The 7,997-nt window shown below is 41.8% G+C and overlaps 1 long non-coding RNA gene across 1 annotated transcript; it reads right to left on the bottom strand.

The window, feature by feature from the left end:
- Positions 1–1,195: 1,195 nt before the first annotated feature.
- Positions 1,196–2,602, bottom strand: LOC106568148 (uncharacterized). Its single transcript, XR_001320236.3, has 2 exons — positions 2,139–2,602; positions 1,196–1,914 (listed from the first exon to the last, which is right to left on the bottom strand). It is a non-coding gene; the product is annotated as an uncharacterized LOC106568148 (long non-coding RNA).
- Between the last annotated feature and the right edge of the window lie 5,395 nt (positions 2,603–7,997).

Here is a 7,997-nt window from a genome sequence, read left to right as displayed (position 1 = left end):
TTGTATCCAACAACGGATCAGTAGAGACGACTGGATGCGCTTGCATCGCTGGCCTTGGAAAGTCATGCAGCCTCAATTTTGTGGAAGGTAGGCTAATAAGCAAAGCCACTTGCATTTCTAAGTCTAACATTGCTTAACATAAGCGATTACAGCATACAAGCAGCCTACATGTGTTGTGGTGACAGTTACTATAATCCATAGGCTAACATTATGATAGAGTTCTTAGATGATATGACCAATCTCCGCATTACTTTTTTATTTAACCTTTATTTAACCAGGAAGCGCTCATTGAGATTTGAAATCACTTTTTCAAGAGCGTCCTGGCCAAGATAGGCAGCACCAAGTCATTACACAATTACAGACAGACAACATGAAAAACTACAAGTAATCTAGTAAAAACCATAGAATTCACAAGAGTATAACAAAATCGTAAAAAAGCAAATGAAAAACATTGACAGGTCAGGGAATCAGCCTCAAAATCCTTCATCAGTGATTTAAAAACACCAATCGGGACAAGTTCTTCCAGTTTAAAAGTATTTTGTAAGGCGTTCCAAGCCGATGGCGCAGAGTACATAAAAGCCCTTTAACCAAATTCAGTTCGGACATTTGGTCTTGTAATGGATGTTTATAGCCTATTTTCTTCGTTCCTTGTATAGATGAAAGTGCGTAATACTGCCTTATCTAGACACATAATGATAAAATAGTCAGGCTTAACATTTTTAGGCAAGTCAGTTAAGAACAAATTCCTATTTACAATGACGGCCTACCCTGGACAAACCCAGATGACACTGGGCCAATTGTGCGCCGCCCTATGGGTCTCCCAATCATGGCCGGATGTGATTCTGCATGGATTCAAACCAGAGACTGCAGTGACTCCTCTTGCACTGAGATGCAGTCCCATAAACCGCTGCGCCACTCGGGAGCCCTCAGGCTGTCCTGAGGTTGAAGGCATTCTACTTAACACGCATGCTGCCATTTATTGTTGAGGAGCATCAGGCAGGCAGATTGTCACTGAGTGACAAATATATGCAGCTCTGTAGAAGTATGTAGTCAGGTGTCTCTCCTGTTTGCAGTTATTATTAACACATTGTTTTTCAGTTAAAAAGCCCGACTTAATGCATCAACAGTCTCAGTATTGTGGAAATAGTTTTTATAGTTGTTTTTTATTAATAAGTATGTAAAACAAATAATTAAGTTGAGTTGTTATAGAATGAATTGACATTTATTTAACGTAACTTTTGACAACTTTAATTCATATTGGGAAATCGACATTGAAAATGGCATTTGACTAGTCAGTTCACTCAGCGTCTTCATGAAGGATATCACCACGCATGTTACACAGAGCAGCACAGATTCAAAGTATTTTGTCCATTTTAGATGAGAGGTTGATTGGTACTGTTTGTGATGATTCTAAACCGTTTGAGCCGTTGAATTACGCGTTCCACATGAACCCTCACGTTAGTTATCCGTCTTGTACATGTGGTGTCCTCCTCTGACAGCTGTGAACCTCTTTTTGTGAAGGCAGGAATTGTTCATTTGACCTTCCTCTCGTGTAGCAGATCACGGATTGTGAAGCCATGACCTCATCACCTGGACAGAGGTACTCCAGGGACCTAGAATCCAATGTTATATATTTGTCGCTACATATACCTCCATATGCTGAGGAGATGTACATCACTAAACAACAAGGAGCAATGGCCACCAGCCCTTTGGTTCCTTCCCCAGGCGTTATTGTTTCTGTATCTGTTTCATGTCGGTGTGCTGTTCGCTTTACATGATCACCTGAGCTGTAGTTGTGATCACTTAGAGATGGGTCTTCCCATTGGGTTTGGGCATCCTTCTCTGAAGGCATATCCATTCCTTCTCTGTTGGCCAATCCCCATTTTCAATTCGGTGAACACTTGAGCCTGTCTTCTGTTTAAGAAATCAGTATGGCTTGTTAAACAAGTCAATTGACAAAACTGTACAATAAGACACCATACTGCATGAAAGCTCTTAATATTTAATAATCATATATATATATAAAATTGAATTTTATTGATTTGTAGAGGAAATAAATTGTGCTATTATGAGACTATGCTTAGATGCAAGAGGGAGACACAATGAGAGCAGGCATTCTGCTCAAGCCTTTGGCTTACCTGTCACTGATGACTGCCTGACCGACTCTTCTTCACGAGTGGAGCATCGTGGCCAAACCATTTTTCTGGGTAAGGATGCTCCACTGTAGGCTTCTTGTCAAATAAGTGGTAGGAGCACACAAAGGGAGGTTTTGGTGGTTTCTTTAGGAACAACGCTTTGAGCCAGAGCCGCAAAGACTGTCTCTTTAGGATGCGGATGCAGGTCGAATTGAGTTCCACAGGTACATTCAGATAGACGTAGAGGTTGGTGTTAAAAACATATTTGTTGTAAAAACTGGCTCTAGATACAATTATTGTGACAGCCTCGTACTGAACATATAAAGCTTCTCCTGTTGATCGAGTTTAGTATTTTGTGCGGTTCTGTCAGTGTAAAACTATTATACTTTCAACTAAAAGTGCCGCTTTCGCCTTCCGCCTCTAGCACAATAGCAACTAAATCGCCACAATCACTGTGACGTTACATAATAAGGCGAATAAGGGCCGCGACGCTCCTCTGGGTGTAACCTCTGTGGATTTGGAGCTAGAATGACAAATCTTATAGAAATACTTGTAATTATTCTTTGTATGATAACTACTATAAAATATTGATAATTGTGCACATTTTCCATCATTTACGCCCTAACTATTAATTTACAAAGTATACAGGATGGGACTTTTATTCTGAATGATTCCAAAAATCTGTGACCTGGAAGTACTTAGTTATTCTTGCTTGTTTCACAGCGGTCTTGTTTAGTCTCGGCAACAAAATGGCTAACAATGATACCAGTCTCTTTAGCGAACGTCCCACTTCTTGCCACTCATTGTCAATGCCAAAGAGACGTGCCTTTCAGCAATCTTCAAATATGAACATTCTATCATTAATGAGCTCGAAGAGATCAGAAGATTTGATCCTAATATAACCCACACAGCTATTATCCAATCACAATATTAATGCAAATTAGATCGATAGGAAAACGTTCTAAAGTTTAGTAAATACATTTGATTGGAAACATTTAAACATTGGGTATTCTGACGTAATACATGTAATTGTAAACATAAAAACTGGTCGAGGGAGAAAAGAGGTTTCACGTTTATTGCATTTTTACCACCAGCCTACGTGATCACAATCACACCAAAGAAGCTCTCGCCATTCAAACGTTCCCGCCAGTTCATTGTGAACGCTGTAGCCTATTTTATATCCATCAAGCAAGAGCAAGGTATTGATATATTATATTGAGATATATATATTTCTAGGAACGCATTGGGCTAGGCTACTGGTTCAAGAGCTTTAAACGGAAGAGAGGCCAGTGGCGCTGCCAACAGAGATGCATAAATTGCGCAAGAATTAAAATAGAAATTAATTAATAGGCTGGACTATTAATACACCATCCGTACACTAGCCTATATAAACTCAGAAAAAAAGAAACGTCCTCTCACTGTCAACTGCGTTTATTTTCAGCAAACTTAACATGTGTAAATATTTGTTTGAACATAACAAGATTCAACAACTGAGACATAAACTGAACAAGTTCCACAGACATGTGACTAACAGAAATTGAATAATGTGTCCCTGAACAAAGGGGGGTCCAAATCAAAAGTAACAGTCAGTATCTGGTGTGGCCACCAGCTGCATTGAGTACTGCAGTGCATCTCCTCCTCATGGACTGCACCAGATTTGCCAGTTCTTGCTGTGAGATGTTTCCCCACTCTTCCACCAAGGCACCTGCAAGTTCCTGGACATTTCTGGGAGAATGGCCCTAGCCCTCACCCTCCGATCCAGCATGTCCCAGACGTGCTCAATGGGATTGAGATCCGGGCTCTTCGCTGGCCATGGCAGATCACTGACATTCCTGTCTTGCAGGAAATCACGCACAGAACGAGCAGTATGGCTGGTGGCATTGCCATGCTGGAGGGTCATGTCAGGATGAGCCTGCAGGAAGGGTACCACATGAGGGAGCAGGATGTCTTCCCTGTAACGCACAGCGTTGAGATTGCCTGCAATGACGACAAGCTCAGTCCGATGATGCTGTGACACACTGTCCCAGACCATGACGGACCCTCCACCTCCAAATCGATCCCGCTCCAGAATACAGGCCTCGGTGTAATGCTCATTCCTTTGACGATAAACGCGAATCCGACAATCACCCCTGGTGAGACAAAACCGCGACTCGTCAGTGAAGAGCACTTTTTGCCAGTCCTGTCTGGTCCAGCGACGGTGGGTTTGTGCCCATAGGCGACGTTGTTGCCGGTGAGGACCTGCCTTACAACAGGCCTATAAGCCCTCAGTCCAGCCTCTCTCAGCCTATTGTGGACAGTCAGCACTGATGGAGAGATTGTGCGTTCCTGGTGTAACTCGGGCAGTTGTTGTTGCCATCCTGTACCTGTCCCGCAGGTGTGATGTTCGGATGTACCGATCCTGTGCAGGTGTTACACGTGGTCTGCCACTGTGAGGATGATCAGCTGTCCGTCCTGTCTCCCTGTAGCGCTGTCTTAGGCGTCTCACAGTACGGACATTGCAATTTATTGCCCTGGCCACATCTGCAGTCCTCATGCCTCCTTGTAGCATGCCTAAGGCACGTTCACGCAGATGAGCAGGGACCCTGGGCATCTTTCTTTTGGTGTTTTTCAGAGTCAGTAGAAAGGCCTCTTTAGTGTCCTAAGTTTTCATAACTGTGACCTTAATTGCCTACTGTCTGTAAGCTGTTAGTGTCTTAACGACCGTTCCACTGGTGCATGTTCGTTAATTGTTTATGGTTCATTGAACAAGCATGGGAAACAGTGTTTAAACCCTTTACAATGAAGATCTGTGACGTTATTTGGATTTTTAATAATTATCTTTGAAAGACTGTCCTGAAAAAGGAACGTTTATTTTTTTGCTGAGTTTATTAGGCTGGCCTACTACAGTGAAGGCGACCACCACCTGTGCTATGCAAACCAGAGACAAAAACATATTTTTGTCTGACGAACGTTTTGTGACAATGAATTGAAGTTGAACTTTGCCAAATGCGTCAGTTTAGTTAAATGTGCAATAAAAACGTTTAGTGCCTTTGCCTATTTACTGAAACCCTGGATGTAGATTTATGCATCAGATCGCAAAGCAGGGAATCCCCATTCCCCACTGAACTCATTTTTGGAAGTGGCAAGTTCACTTTCTCACCCATAAATGCCCTATCAGATTCTGAGTGTTTAATAGTCACATGTACAGGGTTGCATGTGTGATTGCAGGGTACAATGACAATCTTAGACCCTGAGCTCCAACATGCAGAACGAAGTGAAATAAAATAATGAAAATGGCAATTTAAAAAAAACAATTGAAATGGAAATAGCACTATATACAGTAACAGTCAAAAGTTTGAACACACCTACTTATTCAAGGGTTTTTCTTAATTTTTTACTATTGTCTATATTGTAGAATAATAGTGAAGACATCGAAACAATGAAATAACACATATGGAATCAAAAAAGTAACCAAAAAAGTGTTAAACAAATCAAAATATATTTTATTTTAAAGATTCTTCAAAGTCGACACCCTTTGTCTTGACAGCTTTGCACACTCTTGGCACTCTTGGGATTTTTTGTATTATTGATTTTTTGTATTATTGATATTTGTATGTAATAGAGATTTTTCAGGGGGTGAGTGGGACTGAGAAAATGGCTTCCAGTTCCAGATCATCTCTTCCAGAGGAAAATGTAGCCTGTGTGCTGTGACATCTTCAAGGATCCTGTCATCCTACCATGTACCCACCGTGTCACATCCTGACCAGTAAAAGGGGTTGTTTGCTATTATAGTTTGGTCAGGGCGTGGCAGGGGGTGTTTGTTTAGTGTGTTTTTTTGGGGGGGGCAATGTTCTATTTCTATGTCTGTGTCTATTTATTCTATTTCTATGCTTAGTTTATTGGGTTGACCTTCAATTGGAGGCAGCTGTTCCTCGTTGCCTCTAATTGAAGGTCCTATTTAATAGGGGTGTTTGTTCATTGGGATAAAGACTCTCAGACAATGAGAAACAAGATCCTCTGGTCTGATGATACCAAGATTTAACACTTTGGCCTGAATGCCAAGCATCACATCTGGAGGAAATCTGGCATCATCCCTATGGTGAAGCATGGTGGTTGCAGCATCATGCTGTGGGGATGTTTTTCAGCGGCGAGATCCTTGAATGAAACTTGCTCCATAGTGCTCAAGGACGTCAGACTGGGGTGAAGGTTCACCATCCAACAGGACAACGACCCTAAGCACACAGACAAAATAACACAGGAGTGGTCTCTGAATGTTCTTGAGTATCCCTGCCAGAGCCTGGACTTGACCCATATTGAACATCTCAGGAGAGACCTGAAAATAGCTGTGCAGCAACGCTCCCCATCCAACCTGACAGAGCTTGAGAGGATCTGCAGAGAGGAATGGGAGAAACATCCCAAATACAGGTGTACCAAGCTTGTAGCGTCATACCCAAGAAGACAATATGTAAACTGAACAATATGTACAATATGTAAACAATGTGAGTTAAGCTCTTCTCTGCTTCAGATGCACAATGTCAAGAGGTGCACTGCAAATGCTCATAAGGCTAATGCCATCATGGTTCCCAACTCCGGTCCTCGAGTACCCCAAACAGTACAGTTTATTGTAGCCCCGGACAAACATGCATATTTCAACTTGTCAATTAATCATCAGGCCCTCTGAGTTGAATCAGGTATGTTTTTCCGGGGCTACACCAAAGAATATGTGCTGTTGGGGGTATTAAAGGACTGAAGTTGGGAGCCACTGATGTAGGCCTATGGCTGCATTGGCACTGCATGCCACTTTGGAAACAAGTGTTTTAATTATGACTTACAAGTGATATCCTCTGGGTCCACATTGTACATTTTGTTGTATATGTCTGTTACCCAAAATAAGTTCAATTATCAGCTGCAAAATGGTTTCACATGGCTGGTATCCTGAAAAAACTACGACAATCAAATAAAACTAATTGGAGAGCTTATGTCATGTTCATTTGAGAATAGAACACAAAACACAGACAAATTAGAGACAGATTCCCTTCCCCTCTTTATTGCATGATTGTGATCTGTGATTAATCAACATCGACACTAGTTCATCTTGAATAATAGTTAAGTAAACACTAGGCAGGTAGCCTAGTGGTTCGAGCATTGGACTAGTAACTGAAAGGTTGCAAGATCGAATCCTGAGCTGACAAGGTAAAAATATGTCGTTCTCCCCCTGAACAAGGCACTGTTCCTAGGCCGTCATTGAAAATAAGAGTTTGTTCTTAACTAACTTGCCTAGTTAAATAAAGGTAAAAAAAACAAAACAAGGTTAAACACTTTCATATTATTTCAAAGTGTACAAGTAAGCTAGCTCATATGTAAAGGTTATACATGTTAGTAAAAAGTAGGCTATTATTACTGAAGCATAATTTCAGGTGAACAAAAAAAAAAGTCAATACCAGAGGTGTCTAACCTCACTCCTCTGATCTACTGGAAGAACAGACTTCTGTTCCAGCCCAGCAATAGCACACTTGATTATTAACTAATTATGGTCGATATATAGAGTCAGGTGTGTTAGTGTTGGTGTCCACATCATCAACAAACTATCATGGTCCAAACACACCAAGACAGTCATGAAGAGGGCACGACAACACCTTTTCCCACTCAGGAGACTGAAAAGATTTGGCAGGGGTCCTCAAAGACTTCTACAGCTGCACCATCGAGAGCATCCTGACCGGTTGCATCACTGCCTGGTATGGCAATGGCTCGGCATCCGACCGTAAGGCGCTACAGAGGGTAGTGCGTACAGCCCAGTACATCACTGGGGCCAAGCTTCCTGTCATCCAGGACCTCTATACCAGGCGGTGTCAGAGGAAGGCCCTAAAAATTGTCAAAGACTCC

The sequence above is a fragment of the Salmo salar genome, chromosome 01, assembly GCF_965601325.2.
Source record: "Salmo salar chromosome 01, fSalSal1, whole genome shotgun sequence".
NCBI lineage: Eukaryota > Metazoa > Chordata > Actinopteri > Salmoniformes > Salmonidae > Salmo > Salmo salar.
This window is presented reverse-complemented; position numbering and strand designations above follow the sequence as displayed.